Below are 16,309 nucleotides of genomic sequence, written 5' to 3'. Positions count from 1 at the left end.
GAGTTACCATGACAACTAGTCAACAGTCACAGTGTTTCTCTGACAACCACTCAACAGTCACAGTGTTACCATGACTGCCTGACCTCTCAGGCACAGAGTTTCTCTGACAACCACTCAACAGTCAGTGTTACCATGACAACCACTCAACAGTCACAGAGTTTCTCTGACAACCACTCAACAGTCACAGAGTTACCATGACAACTAGTCAACAGTCACAGAGTTTCTCTGACAACCACTCAACAGTCACAGAGTTACCATGACAACTAGTCAACAGTCACAGGGTTACCATGACTACTACTCAACAGTCACAAAGTTATCATGATGACCACCCAACAGTCACAGTGTTACTATGACAACCACTCAACAGTCATAGTTACCAAGACAACCACTTAACAGTCACAGAGTTACTATGACAACCACTCAACAGTTACAGAGTTACCATGACAACTAGTCAACAGTCACAGTGTTTCTCTGACAACCACTCAACAGTCATAGTGTTACCATGACGACCACTCAACAGTCACAGAGTTTCTCTGACAACCACTCAACAGTCACAGAGTTACCATGACAACCACTCAACAGTCACAGAGTGGGTCTGATGATCACTCAACAGTCACAGAGTTACTATGACAACCACTCAAAGTCACAGTGTTACTATGACAATCACTTAACAGTCACAGAGTAACCATCACGACCACCCAACAGTCACAGTGTTACTATGACAACCACTCAACAGTCATAGTTACCAAGACAACCACTTAACAGTCACAGAGTTACTATGACAACCACTCAACAGTTACATAGTTACCATGACAACTAGTCAACAGTCACAGTGTTTCTCTGACAACCACTCAACAGTCACAGAGTTTCTCTGACAACCACTCAACAGTCACAGAGTTACCATGACAACTCGTCAACAGTCACAGGGTTACCATGACTACTACTCAACAGTCACAAAGTTATCAAGATGACCACCCAACAGTCACAGTGTTACTATGACCACCACTCAACAAGGAGTTACAATGATGACCACTTAACAGTCACAGAGTCACTCTAATGACCACTCAACAGTCATAGTTACCAAGACAACCACTTAACAGTTACAGAGTTACCATGATGACCACTTTACAGTCATAGTTACCATGACGAACACCTAACAGTCACAGTTACTATGACAACCATTCAACAGTCACAGAATTACCATGACAACCACTCAACAGTCACAGAGTGGGTCTGATGATCACTCAACAGTCACAGAGTTACTATGACAACCACTCAAAGTCACAGTGTTACTATGACAATCACTTAACAGTCACAGAGTAACCATCACGACCACTCAACAGTTACTGAGTTACCATGACGACCACTCAACAGTCACAGTGTTACTATGGCGATCACTTAACAGTCACAGAGTAACCATCACGACCACTCAACAGTTACTGAGTTACCATGACAACCACTCAACAGTCACAGAGTTACCATGACAACCACTTAACAGTCACAGTCACTCTGACCCTGACACAAATTTTGAATTAACTGACATGACCTAAATCTTTTTTATGACATTCGTTCGGTCTTTTCGTAATTTTTTCACCAAATTCCAAATTTACTTGACCATCCTTCATTTATAGTGTCAGTAAAAGGGTAAAGGGTGAATCTGTTTTAGTGCTACTGTATGTGTAGCACAGTTTGTTGATTTTTATGTTTTTAAATCTGCTAATCACAGCCTTTCCTTATGGGCATTTTTAGGAATCCTTTTGCTTCCAATAACATATTTCAGCATCTACGGGGGTTCTGATTTACCCTGCTTATGTGTTTACGTTTCCAGAAAGACAACATCTCATACATTTTGAGCAGATTTATGTAGGACTTTTTTAAATCCAGGACATGCCACCATGTTTTCTTCCTTGTTCAGTTCATACGATGTTAATACCTTATCTTACAAACACACCAGAATTGATTTTTCTGCCAGTGTCTTCCTGCACTCCATCTTGATTAATATTGCCTATTGGCAACTAATGAGGCTGAAATTAATTCTACTGGTAAAGCACCAGCATAGACACTCAAAAGCAGATGATACAAATTTGACCCTTAGGCCCTCCACTCCCCAGGGACTTTATTTCCCCATATGGCTCCATCTAATAAGGAATCACGGATCTATATATTGTCTCCAGTAATGGACAGCAGTCGAGTCTTCATCTCTCCTGAGAAGCCTGTCATCTAGCATCAAGGCAAATGAGGATACACCCCTTCCACAAACGCTTATCTTATTTCCCCAAGGATAAAGACGCAGCGATCCTCACTTCCCTTCAGTCATCTCTTAAAGACACAGCCGGGAGGACGAGGCGAATAAGCAGCTGAATGAAAAAGAGTCTGGAACTTCTAATAGGCTTTTAGATGTACGGGGACATTTAGTTCCAGAGGCTGAGGTCGTTTATATCCATCCATCTCTCCCCTTCTGTCTCCTGTCTCCCTTTGTTTCTCTCTGGAGGGTACTAGTCGCTCAGTTTCTTACCCACAGGTGCCCCGGCAGATCTGTGGATTCAAACAGGTGACCTTCCAAGAACAAGTACCATTAATACCCCGGCTGTCCTAATTTCTCACATCCCTGAAAGTACACCTCTGATTAAAGGTCTGACACATGCCGGTTATAGTGATGAAACATCCAAAACTATAAATCATCCCCACAGTGAAATAAAAGACAAGCATGTGTTGATTAAAATCATCCACAGAAATACAGCATCCTTTGTTATCTGGTGGAAAACTATTGATTTCCTCTGCTGGGCTCACAGATGAGTCAAAGACAACAGCGTGGCTGGAATAACACAACAGGGAGAGCCAGACAATAGAGATCATTGGAGGATATTGATGTCACACTGCTATTACTGACAACCACTTCCACTCACCAGTATCATAGACTTCAAATCACTGTATTTGGTTCATACGCATGAATGCATCCTGCAGCTCGGAGCTTGGTTTAAATGCTGGATTTTGGGATTCGGTTGAATGAGATGTTCCTAAAGCTAAATACAGGATGTTTTTATTGATATGGTGTTAAAGTAGTGTGAATGGTGCTCCAAAAGATAACGGGCGTCTGGCTCAAAGTAGCATGCCAGGTTGTTGTTGGGTTGTGTTTGCAGGTTCGTTAAAAAGCCGTCGTACTGGATTATATCGTGAAACCAGGAGAATCAAAACAACTGCAAAGTTGATTTTGTCTGGGAAATTTCCATTGAAAGTACAAGATTACTGCTATTTATTATGCCTTATGCAGATTAAGGTTGGGTAGTTATACTGTGGGAATGATGTGTCTGATCATTATGTGAGCATAGAGAGCATTTATGAGGTAAGGCACTGATGTTGGACCAGACGGCCTGGCTTGCATTCTCCATTCAAATTCATTCCAAAGATGCTTGATGAGGTAGAGGTCAAGGCTCTGTACTTTGTGCACTGGGGCACAGTCATGTTGGAATAAAAAAGAGCCTTGGTCGAAACCCTAACCCTGAGAAACAGCCTCATACCGTTATCCCTCCTCCACCAAACTTCACGGTTGAAATATTGCAGCAGGTCCACCAAAACCATGGACACTGGCTATGTAATAGAAATATGAACATCACAAGAGGGTTAAAAATCATGGAAATTGGCTTCCTAAAGGAGGGAAAGGCATTCGTGACCCCAGGTTGGCTCTCTGATTGCTCCTCTTATATCAAATATTGCTGTGAACCTCATAGTTTGTCCCTGCCAAGCCTTTTCAGCATGTTTTCAATACAGTCTGTTACAGCAACCTGCATCATGATCTGGGAGTAATTTTCATCCTGGCTCTAAAACTGAAGGGTTCGTGAGAACACATTTTCTACAGAGCAATGTCTAAGGTCCAGCCAGCTGGTCGAGAGGTCTCACAATTAGTGCAATGGGGATTACATGAGTGCAGTGAATGTGTCTCAGGTGACTGTAGTAAAAAGTCGCCTGTGTCTGGAAGGTCCAGTCATGCGTTAATTAGTATCCATGGCTACCATTACACCATGAAGACAAAGGAAGACTCAAAGTAAATCAGAGAAAAGGTTATTGAAAAGTACAAGTCAGGGGTTAAGCCAAGGCTCTGAACATCCCCCTACCTAGATCAGGCCGTCCTCACAAACTGAGTGGGCGTGCAAGAACGAGACTAGTAAGAGAGACCACCAAGACACCTTTGACTACTCTGAAGGAGTTCCAAGCTTCAGCAGCTGAGATGGGAGAGACTCTGCAGACAACAGCATTGGAGAGTAGCAAAGAGAAAGCCACTACTCAGATTCAATCTGGACTAGAGTTCACCAAAAGCCATGTGGGAGACTCCACGGTCAAGAAGAAGAAAGTTCTTTGGTCTGAAGAGACCAAAATGGAGCTTTTTGACCATCAGACAAGGCGCCAAACACACCATCCCCACTGTGAATTACGGTGGCAGCAGGCATGTTTCATGGAATGGGTTTCCATGGATACATTGCATCACCAAGTCCAATGCCAAGCGTCAGATGGAGTGGCTCCAACTGTGAAGTTTGGTGGAGGAGTGTTAATGGTACGGGGCTGTTTTTCAGGGTTACACCCCCTTATCTCCAGTGAAGGCCAGTCTTAATGCTTCCAGACATTCTGGACAATGCTATCCTTCCAACTGTGTGGCAACAGTTTGGAGACGGCTCCTTTCTATTCCAACAAGACTGTGCCCTAATAAAGGACTATAAAGGCATGTTTACTAGTTCACTATGGAAGAACTCTGCTGGCCTGCACAGCCTCTGACCTCTACTCCATTGAGGACCTTTGGGGTGACTTGGAACAGAGTCTTGCAACATCAGTGCCTGGCTTTGAAACATTAAAAACAGGTTATTATAGAAGGAACTGTCATTAAGTTTGGAGGTTTTGTTTTTATTCAAGAAAGAGAAAAAATGACAAAGTTTGCATGCAGAGAGGCAAACCGACATTCTGTCAAACAAATATTCACCTATCCAGTCGAGGTTTGATTTATGGCAGTGCTTCTAAAACAATAACATATATTTTTAAAACGACTTGAATAACAAACATAGCCATCCACCACAGGTACATTTTTATCAGACACCCTTAATCTAGTCCAGCTGCTGTTTTTTATATTTATATTCAACGTCACAAAGTAAGATGGAAGACAAATGGATTTAACTTGGTGACAAATGAAGGCAAGAGTTGACAGTTTCCAAAGGAGCTGCACATTCTTACCATGTTTGGAGCTTTAGATGAAAATAAAGTCCAATCACAAACAGTTTTCTTTAATAATAACCAGACACATTATTCTCCAAGGACAGTTTGAGCCGAAATATTCAGGTAATAACAGCCTTGGCCCTGCGTGATTATAGTCCATTCCCAGTCTGAATACACTCAGATGGCAATTATTAGTACCCCGCAGTCATTCAATGGATTAATTTATATCTTCTGTACTCATTCATTATGTAATATCAGTGATAAAAGTTTGAATGTAATTGCCAAACGTGGATGGAACTTATCTATTTTTGGGTTGGGGAAGTTGTCAGATTATATGTTTTTTTTTTTTTTTTTAAAGGAATGATGCATAAAAAGTCTTCTATTGATATATAAATAATGGCACTTTAAATACTGGAGATGTATTATTTTAATGTATGCAGTCTGAAAGGGAAGTTAGTCTTGTTCATCATTTCCCTTTAACCCATAAAGACCCACCGTAACACAAGTGTCACATGACCTTTAAATGTCCTGTAAGAGACCATGCATAGCTTTTCTCGTGACTTGAACTATTAAAACCCCTGACTGAAACAGACTGGACATTCTGACCTGGTCATGTGATAGTTTGAATAATTTAGAAGTGGAAAAAAAACCCAAATAGGTGTCAAAAAAAGTGGCATAGCTTAAGAGAGCAGTGGTGAAAAGGGTTCAAAGAGGCAACAATGGGATTAAAAGCAAAATACAGTTGCAAATTTTTTTTAAATAGGCAAAAATGGGGAAAAGTGGCAAAAATGGCTTGAAGAGGTAAAAATAGGTTAAAAAAAGCTAAATAAATGTGTAAAAACAGGTTAAAAACTGGCAAAAATTAGTTCAAAGTGGGAAACAATAGCTAAAGATAAAGTACAGATGCAGAGGTTTTTTTTTTTATTGGGAAAAGTGGCAAATGGGTTACAGAAATGAAAAAAGGATGACAAAATGGGGGGGAAATAGTGAAAAGCTGTTAAACAGTGGCAACGTGGAATAAAGTTGCAAAAATTTGGCTAGATGAAGTTGGAAAATGGGGTTCAAAATTAAATAAAAGTGTAAAAATGGACATAAAGTGGGGAAAGGTGGCATAAATAAACAGAAACAGTGGTGAAAAGGGGTTAAAAGTGACAAAAGTGGGTTGAAGAGGTAAAAACAGGTAAATAGAGCCTGATAAAGTGTAAAAACAGGTCAAAAACTGGCATAAATGAGTTCAAAGTGGGAAAAAATAGCTAAAAGAAGAATACAGATGCAGATTTTTTTTTCTTATGGGCAAAAATGGGTTACAGAAATGCAAAAATAGTGTAAAAATTGGTGGAAAATGGTGAAAAGCTGTTAAAAAAATTGCAAAAAAAGGTTTAAAGTGGAAAAAAGTAGCAAAGGTAGTGTAGATGAAGTAGGAAAACAGGGTTTAAAAATGAATAAAAGTGTAAAAAATGGACATAGAGTGGGGAAAGGTGACAAATAAACAGAAACGGTGGTGAAAAGGGGTTAAAAGTGACAAAAAATGGGTTGAAGAGGTAAACACAGGTAAAAAGGAAGCCAGATAAACATGTAAAAACAGGTCAAAAAGTGGCAAAAATGACTTCAAAGTGGGAAAAATAGCTAAAAGTAAAATTCCGCGGCAGATTTTTTTTTTTTTTTTTTTTTTAATTGGGAAAAAATGGGTTACAGAAATGCAAAAAGGATGCCAAAATGGGTGGAAAATAGTGAAAAGCTGTTAAAAAGTTGCAAAAAAGGGCTTAAAGTGGAAAAAAAAAGTAGCAAAGTTGTCTAGATGAAGTAGGAAAATGGGGTTTAAAAATGAATAAAAGTGGAAAAAATGGGCATAGAGTGGGGAAAGGTGGCATAAATAAACAGAAACAGTGGTGAAAAGGGGTTAAAAGTGACAAAAGTGGGTTGAAGAGGTAAAAACAGGTAAATAGAGCCTGATAAAGTGTAAAAACAGGTCAAAAACTGGCATAAATGAGTTCAAAGTGGGAAAAAATAGCTAAAAGAAGAATACAGATGCAGATTTTTTTTTCTTATGGGCAAAAATGGGTTACAGAAATGCAAAAATAGTGTAAAAATTGGTGGAAAATGGTGAAAAGCTGTTAAAAAAATTGCAAAAAAAGGTTTAAAGTGGAAAAAAGTAGCAAAGGTAGTGTAGATGAAGTAGGAAAACAGGGTTTAAAAATGAATAAAAGTGTAAAAAATGGACATAGAGTGGGGAAAGGTGACAAATAAACAGAAACGGTGGTGAAAAGGGGTTAAAAGTGACAAAAAATGGGTTGAAGAGGTAAAAACAGGTAAAAAGGAAGCCAGATAAACATGTAAAAACAGGTCAAAAAGTGGCAAAAATGACTTCAAAGTGGGAAAAATAGCTAAAAGTAAAATTCCGCGGCAGATTTTTTTTTTTTTTTTTTTTTAATTGGGAAAAAATGGGTTACAGAAATGCAAAAAGGATGCCAAAATGGGTGGAAAATAGTGAAAAGCTGTTAAAAAGTTGCAAAAAAGGGCTTAAATTGGAAAAAAAAAGTAGCAAAGTTGTCTAGATGAAGTAGGAAAATGGGGTTTAAAAATGAATAAAAGTGGAAAAAATGGGCATAGAGTGGGGAAAGGTGGCATAAATAAACAGAAACAGTGGTGAAAAGCGGTTAAAAAGCACCTATTTCACAGATCCAGCACACTCATGATATGTTGGAGGCCCATTCACTAAGTTTTTATGTTGAAAAAAAGCCCCTGAAAATGTTTTTTGTTGTTAAATGTACTTGATTTTGACTGTATAAATACAAATGAAAAGATAAACTGACACCCGTTTGTAATCAAGACTAGAAGCAAAGGTATTTTCCAGCAAAAGATGATGATAAATTAACCATTAAAGCCCAACGTGACATATTAGTAACATTTCCTATCCTTGGCATCAGGAATAGGTGTATTTTTAAAGTCAGAAATGTGTTGTACATGCTCTACTGAGTCTGAGTAATGCCCCTCCATAGTTACGAGGAAAAATGGGTGTGGGCTCTTATTGGTTGAGATCTCTCTCTTCTGTTTCTGATTCTGCTGAAGATGAAACTCAGGGAACTTCATCGACTTCTCTTTAGTTATTTATTTCTCACTTCTTTGAGTACAACTGAGCCACATTTAACTAAAGGAATATTGATTGGAGATAGTGTTGCTTTGACAAAGATGCGCTCTGATTGGTCCAGGATTATGGAATAGAAACTGAGCAGATTGGAAAACAGCATGATGGGCAGTCGTGGTTTCATCAGAAGCTTTTCCTGCAGAACAGCAGGATTTAATTCCATCACACTTTTATTTTTAATACCATTTTTGTTTTAATTCACATAAAAAACGGTTGGGTGGTCACCAGTCATCAGGGTTGGACTCGCTTCCCTGACCTCTGTGGTGAGGAAGTCTTTAGAGCAGAGCCAACCGATCTGTCAGCCTGGCTCTCCACTTCATCCTTCAGCATCTGGACTCAGCAGGAGCCTGCGCCAGGATCCTGTTTGTGGATTTCAGCTCTGCTTTAAACACAATAATCCTGGCTCTGATGTAAGACAAGCTGAACGTGCCTGACTTCACCTGCAGGTGGATCATAGACTTCCTGTCTCACAGGAAGCAGCAGGTGAAGCTGGGGGAACATGTCTCTACCCTCAGAGCTGTGTTCTTTCTCCCACACTCAACCAACAGTTGCACCAATTTGTCAAGCTCCTGGGCGACACAACCATCATCGGACTCAGCTCTGGTGGGCTGAGGTGGGAGGTAGACCAGACCTGGCACGGTCAGAACAGCCTGGAGCTCAAGGCTTTTAAAGATGGTGGATTTGGCTATTGATTTCAGGAAGGTCGCTGCCTCCAGACCTCTGTGACTCCAGTTTCTACTGTGGACCCTTTCCACCTCCTGGGACCTCAAGGCTAGTATGATGCAGCCATGGCGAGAGACAGGAACAGGATGAAGCATATCATTTGCTCTGCAGAGAGAGTAACTGGCTTCAACCCACCACCTCGCCATGACCTGTTGGCGGAGACATACTTTTCGAGGAACTCCCCTCTGACAGGTCCATCAGGACCAAAACCTGTCATAAGAAAAGTCTTATATCTTGCTCAGCTTTTGTGTGAAGTTTTTGCAAACTCCTCCTGAGCTTTCTTGTGTTTTGCACTGAGAGGTCTTTCGGACCGGCAGAGCTCCGTGCCAGTTCTGGAACCGGCCAGCGTGTCCAAACCGGAAGAAAGTTGGTTCTGAACCTGAAAAGTTGGTTCTCAGCCGGAACCAGGGCAGCAGGAAAGACTAGACAAAAGTGGAGCTTGATATGGTCATACATGTTCATCACGTCCTCCCACTTTGGTTCTGCTTAAACTGGCGTGCACACGGGCTGGTTCGCCAGAAAGCACCAAGGTTCTGAGACTCCAGAATGGAACCAGAGCCAGAACCAGAGCCATGCCGGTCTGAAAACACCTTGAGAGGCTTCTTCTATCCACTCTGCCATGAAGCCTGGATCACTGGAGGGCTGCAGTGATGGTTGTCCTTCTGGAACTTTGTCCAATCTCCACACAGGAGTCAGCATGACCATCAGGTTCTTGGTCTCCTCTCTTACTAAGACCCTTTTCCTCAATTGCTCAGTTTGGCCGGATGACCAGCTCTTGCAAGAATCCTGGTTTATGCAAAACTTCTTCCATTTATATGTTCTACAAATGGCACATTATATAGCCCTAAAACAGACTAACTAGACAGACTACTCAAGTTAGTTTGTAGTTAGGATCAGCATCCACAAGAACTGTGTAGATTCAACGCTGGACTGTGAAGAACACACAGAAATAAATCAATTAATCCCTAGGGGGTCTGGGGGTCTTCCCCAGAACATTTTCAATGAAGTAGATGCCATTTCCTGTATTCTAGTGCATTTTAACACCATATTAGCACCAGATAATCCAAACTGGTTCTGTGAGATATAGTTCTGGCTCAATATACATCAGAAAAGGGCCCAACATAAAAGTCACTGCAACAGTAATGTTTCATAGTTGTTCTTGGTCCTAATGGTCTTCTGGAGTTTAGTGTGTTTTTTCCACCCAAGAGGGCAGTTTAGTGTGTTTTGCCAACCACAAGGGGACTTTAGCACGTGTTTTTAGCACTCAATTTTCAACAATTGAGCTGGGGGGGGGGTTGCTCCTACCTGCTTCTCCCTGCTCCCCCCATTGTGCACACCACTGGCTGTTAAGACAGACTGGATCACGCAGGCCGTCTTCATTATTGCTGCATTTGTTTTCTGAATAAGTGTAAAATTTCGTGCGGGGTCGAAGCGTGCCTTCATCACCTCAAATGTCCGAGCAGTGAGATTTCCCCACGGCGGGGTGTTGTCAGCATCCGTATGCTATGACCCCTTGTTCAGGTTCCAAGAGCATCAGCAGGATGCATTCTGGGTCAGGGAAAGGCCAGGAAGAAAAACAAGGGGGTAGCAGAGAAAGCTTCCATATTCATGAAGGAAGCCGTTCAGGCAGAAATGATCAAACAGCGTTTTACATTCTTGTTTTTTTCCAGGGATCTTGGGTGTTTAATGCTGCCTGTCACGTTATCAAACATGTTCACAGAGATATTTACATGAGCTTGGCAGCACAACCCTTCAATTATTGCAACATCTCAGCACAAACAGGCGACACATTTCATGCCTCTTTGAAATGATTTGGAAATTTCATCAACTTCTCTCTTAATGAAGGGTAGATTAAAGTCCACTGGGCTCTAAATTCAAGGTATGACAGTAATTATTCTGAGCCCTGAGATGGCTTTGAAGATCAAGGAGTCAGCTTGGAATAAAATAGCGCTGCATTCAAGAGAGAGAGCCATCTGAATATTGTCTGATCTGACATATTATCTGGCAGAATTTTTCCTCTCATGTCCCACGCCAAGTGTCCTGCAGGCCTTGAAGTAAGACTGCCCGGCTGGGTGTCACAGCTGTGCAAACAATCAATCACTGGCAATGGCAAGTGGATTAGGACCCGCTATCTGTGTTCATGTGCTTCTGGGACCGAGAGGAAACACCAGCCAGACAAAATGAAATGGACTAAGTGGTGCAAGAGAGGAAAAAAGAGGCCCATAGGAAAGCCTGTATCAGAATTATGGATAAGGTATTGCTGCTGCGCTGCACCGCCGTCCTCAGGGAAGCTATGTTTTATTGTTATTGACGCCACACTCCCATTCGGAGGAAATATCCCAGAGGACACCGGTGCACAAGTCAGCCCTGGCAGGAGCCGAAGCTTTGATGTTGCATTATGAGCTGTGAGGTGTGAAAGTGAACGCTTTCAAACACAAACAATACTTGAAATTGGCTTAAAAATGAGAGCTGAAGCAATAATCTGCAATTATTCGTTTTCACGTCAACAAAAATACGAGTCCTGCTACCGTCTGTGTGTAATTCAGAAAGGTTCTAACATACAGGCAGAAGGTGGGCAATGAAATGTTTATTTTTCAATTTAATCCGACAGCTGTTATCAAAATTCAATTAAGGTTCAGCTGATGACCAGTATGACTAGTGTGGTTTGCTAAGCCAAACAAATGTCCACAGAAGAAACATGCACTTTCTAGTCAGTCGTGGTTTCCATAGAAAATGCTGCAATCCGTCTCCAAAGCGCCATTCTGCTCTACTCCTATGGGGATACACGCAGATTCTATTTACAGTGGAGCACGCTGCAGAAAATGTCAATATTTAGCACCTATAAAAAGCACCCAACCCCTTTAGATGTTTTACCCTTTAATTGACTGTTTTTAATCAATCATGGTCAATATAATTCAGCTTTTTGACCAAAAAAAAAACACTCTAATATGTCAAAGAGAAAACTGATTTCTACAAGAATGTCAATTAACCCTTTTTTATTTTTTCACCATCATGTCTCGCCTGTACTATCTTGTAAAACATCAACCCTGTCATGCACAGTCAAGCTCTATACATCTATTTTTTCGGGACAACCTGGGCTTTAAGAATATATCTACTACAGTAATGTCACGTGAATTATGAAAAAGTTATAAGGATCTAAAGACAAAATAAAAAAACAAATCAGAATTTTAAACTCAAAGATTTTCATTGATAACACAGTAAACAATAGTTGACAAAGCATCTTGTTGCACAGACTTGTTCTCCATCTCTTTGGGACAAAACAGTGAAAAAATAAACATTCTGTGACTAACGGTTTTCAAAATATCTACATATACAAGAAAAGTCCATGCACTTTTTTGCACTTAGATTCATTTGTGCCGTTCCTTTAAGCAGTAGAGAAGCAACTGGTCGACTACAACTCCCACAATGCTTTGCACCTAAACGTCGCCCTCAACAAATATGGCCCTGCCCACCGAAGAAAGCCAAAGTACACGATCGAAAATTGATTAAATATGGACAAAAAGATGCTTATTATCAGATCTAATGCCATGGATGTAATATTTAAAGACCCTGAAAAGTCACCGAAGTTTGGGGCTCGCTACAACGGCGTCCTTAAGGACTACGGAGACATTAAGGGTAGCAAACAAACGGCAAAATGGTCAGCTTTCAGAGGGAAAAAAGAGTGTCTACAATGTATGGTTCAAAAGTTATCAATATTTTTCTAAACTGTGTCGCTTCTTGTTGTATACAACAACCCTGTCTTCAAAGACCCCGGGAAGTCAGCCAAGTTCTGGGCTCACTAGAAAATGTTCTGTAAGAGCTACAAATGCATGGATGACATGTATAGAAAGGCACAACAGAGAGCTATCACTGTAAAAAACAAGTCAGTGCCTATGACCTACGGTTCAAAAGTTACCAAGCAATTTACAAAGGGGTGTGCCTCTGGCACGGATCTCTAACCCTCAGAGCTGGAGCTCTAAGGGTTAAACAAAGATATGTAAAGTAAAACAAGTGACGACATGAAGATTCACGCCCCACTGCACTTTATCTCCATTTTTCTTTGCAAGACTGCAAGCTCTGTCAGGTTGCACAGGGATCAGGCTTTGCAAGCCTTAACAGAGCCAGCTGCCAAGAAGCATCCCCATAGCATGATGCTGCCACCACCGTGCTTCACGGTGGAGCTGGTGTGTTTGGCATCTTTCTCCCACTGGACCATGGAGTCTCCCACATGCCTCTTGGTGAACTCTTTTCCAGATTGAATCTGAGTTTTCTTCATCAGTGTCTTTGTCTTTGCCACTCTCCCATAAAGCTCTGACTGGTGAAGAACCCGGCCAACAGTTGTTGTCTGCAGAGTCTCTCCCATCTCAGCTGCTGAAGCTTGGAACTCCTTCAGAGTAGTCATAGGTGTCTTGGTGTCCTCTCTCACTAGTCTCCTTCTTGCACGCCCACTCAGTTTGTGAGGACGGCCTGATCTAGGCAGATTTACACATGTGACATATTCCTTCATTTCTTCATGATGGATTTAACTGAACTCTGGAGGACGTTCAGAACCGTGGCTTAACCCCTGACTTCTACTTTTCATTAAGCTTTTCTCTGAGTTGCAAAAATGTGTTGAAAGTGGAAAAAAATAATAAATGATTCAAGAACTGGTAGTAAAAGTAATCAGAAGTGGTTAAAATTTGGTAAAAAAAATGTGTTTAAAGTTGAAAAAAATATATAAATGTAGCAAGAATTGGTAGTAAAAATGTTCAAAGATGGTTAAAATGTGGTCAAAATGTGTTGAAAGTGAAAAACAATGTGAAAATGATGCAAGAATTGGTAGTAAAAGTGGTCAGAAGTGGTTAAAATGTGGCAAAAAATGTGTTTAAAGTTGAAAAAAAACATAAATGTAGCAAGAATTGGTAGTAAACGTGGTCAAAGGTGGCTCAAAAGTGCCAAAAATGTGTTGAAAGTGGAAAAAAATAATAAATGATACAAGAACTGGTAGTAAAAGTAATCAGAAGAGGTCAAAATTTGGTAAAAAAAAAAAAATGTGTTTAAAGTTGAAAAAAATATATAAATGTAGCAAGAATTGGTAGTAAAAATGTTCAAAGATGGTTCAAATGTGGTCAAAATGTGTTGAAAGTGAAAAACAATGTGGAAATGATGCAAGAATTGGTAGTAAAAGTGGTCAGAAGTGGTCAAAATGTGGCAAAAAATGTGTTTAAAGTTGAAAAAAAACATAAATGTAGCAAGAATTGGAAGTAAATGTGGTCAAAAGTGGTCAAAAAGTGACAAAAATGTGTTGAAAGTGGGAAAAAATTACTACATGTGGATCAATTTTGCGAATATGGTAAAAAAATGGCGTAAAATGGTCTGGAAGTGCCGAAGATGTATTAGAAGTGGAAAACATTGCAAAAAGTGGAAAAAAATGGCAGTAAATATATTTAAGAAATGGCTATAAAGTGGCAACAATGCATTAAAATTGAAAAATATTAATTATAACTGGAAAAAAAAAACGACGGTAAAAATTGTGAGAGATTGAAATTGTGAATTGTGAATTGTGAGGTTGCTTGAAAATTGCAAAATTGTATGAAAGCGGAAAAATGTTGCTTAAAGTGGTAAAAATGGCAGCAAGCAAACAATTGATTAATCTGAACTCTGGGGATGTTTTACTTGTCACCACCTTTTGTTCCTTTGTCTCCATGGTGTAATGGTAACCAGGAAAACTGATCAGCCAGTGACAGGATCTTGCATACTACAATCACTTGGTCGGTCATGAATATTCATGCATTTTTGATTCATAAGATCAATAAAAGGGTGAAACATCCAAGGGGATGAGAACTTCCTGCAGGCACTGTAAAGTCTGTGGTTCCTCTTCTGCATGCAGGATGCAGCGAGGTAAACACCAGTCGTGCTTCTTGATCTTCTCTGCCAAAAGCGTGCAATCCTAACCCTGCACTGGCCGGCCTTCATGTTTCTCCATATGGAGCTCTCATGTCCTTTGTTTAACCTGGGCTCCAGCACATCCTTGAGCATTCCTTCATCGTTTCCCTGCAGAATGTCGGGCAGTGTGATGTCCTTAATCCCACCAAGACTTGGCCGTGCTGCGGAGTGTGCCATTCCATGCAGTGACTCGTCTCCACATCCTGATCTGACAGAACAAAAGACTGGCAAGAAAAAGGAGGTCTCTGCACGGCTCTGCAAGTATGCTAACTTATGCTAATTTTTCATCCCGCGGGGACAAGAGGTTAAACCCCCAAAATCCCCGTTGGAGGACAAACCCGACGCGAAATAGAACACAAACTTTAAAACGCTATCTACTTCTTGATTGGCAGCTGCTCTCACTGGTGGAATACAAAAACTATCAGCACCAGTACGAGCAAAAACAAAGCAGACAACATAAGAGCCTTATGATAATGTGGCTTTGTCTGTGATCTCGATGGCAGCCTGCAGCCACATGTAGCATTCATACTGAACTGTTTATCGCCTCAGCATCATCTGTTACATATGAGATGTGAGCAAAGACGCCTCATTTGAGGATGTGAGGCGCTTTGACGTGAGGAGAAATCACCATAAATTCGCCACAAGTTATTGCCGTTCATTCATCTTTTTTCTGAGAGTTATTGTCTTTCTTCTTTCTCGTGAGAATATGAGAAAAATCTACACTTGCCATGCATGCGAGAAGAATCTTCAATAGCTCTGATGTAGCAAATGAGCAGTGTGGGGGGGAAAAAAAGAGGCCCGGCTCAGAGAGAGACTAATCACTGTTTGTGGGAAAGAGACAGACAGGCAGAATCAAAGATGCTCAAGACAAAGAGGGACCGCATGCCCACATGAATTAGCATTTAAACAAGAAAACACGATCTTATCTTGATGGTTTAATAAGCTGTTTAGCTTTTCATCAAGCGTTTGAGAGCGCAAACATACAAACAAATGCATAGGACAAAAAAAAAAAAAAAACAGGTGTAAAGTTAAAAAAAGAACCACACTCCTGCACATTCACATGCTCACCTTTTGTTTAAATTCAAAATTAGTTTCACCTCCGATGCATCCGGCTAATGAGCTTCCATTGACTCTTTGTGGCAGCTTCTGAGAGATAGATGTGCCCCAGTAACTGTCATTGTAGGCATTTCAAAAAGGAAGAAAGAAGCTGGTTTCTGCAGGGAAACGTTGACAGAACTGTCCCTGCTGTCCTCTCAGCATCCTCAGCTTGCTCCCTATTCCTGCTTTCTAGTATTCCTTGACCCTTACCTTGCTTTC

The 16,309-nt window shown here is 40.7% G+C and overlaps 1 long non-coding RNA gene across 2 annotated transcripts in view; it reads left to right on the top strand.

Moving 5' to 3' along the window:
- The window catches only part of LOC121506067, a 354,205-nt gene that overhangs the window by 288,905 nt on the left and 48,991 nt on the right, over positions 1–16,309 (top strand). The window lies entirely within an intron of this gene.

Source organism: Cheilinus undulatus, linkage group 24 (assembly GCF_018320785.1).
Source record: "Cheilinus undulatus linkage group 24, ASM1832078v1, whole genome shotgun sequence".
Lineage (NCBI taxonomy): Eukaryota > Metazoa > Chordata > Actinopteri > Labriformes > Labridae > Cheilinus > Cheilinus undulatus.
Note: the sequence above shows the minus strand (reverse complement) of the source record. Positions and strands in the feature narration are given on the sequence as shown.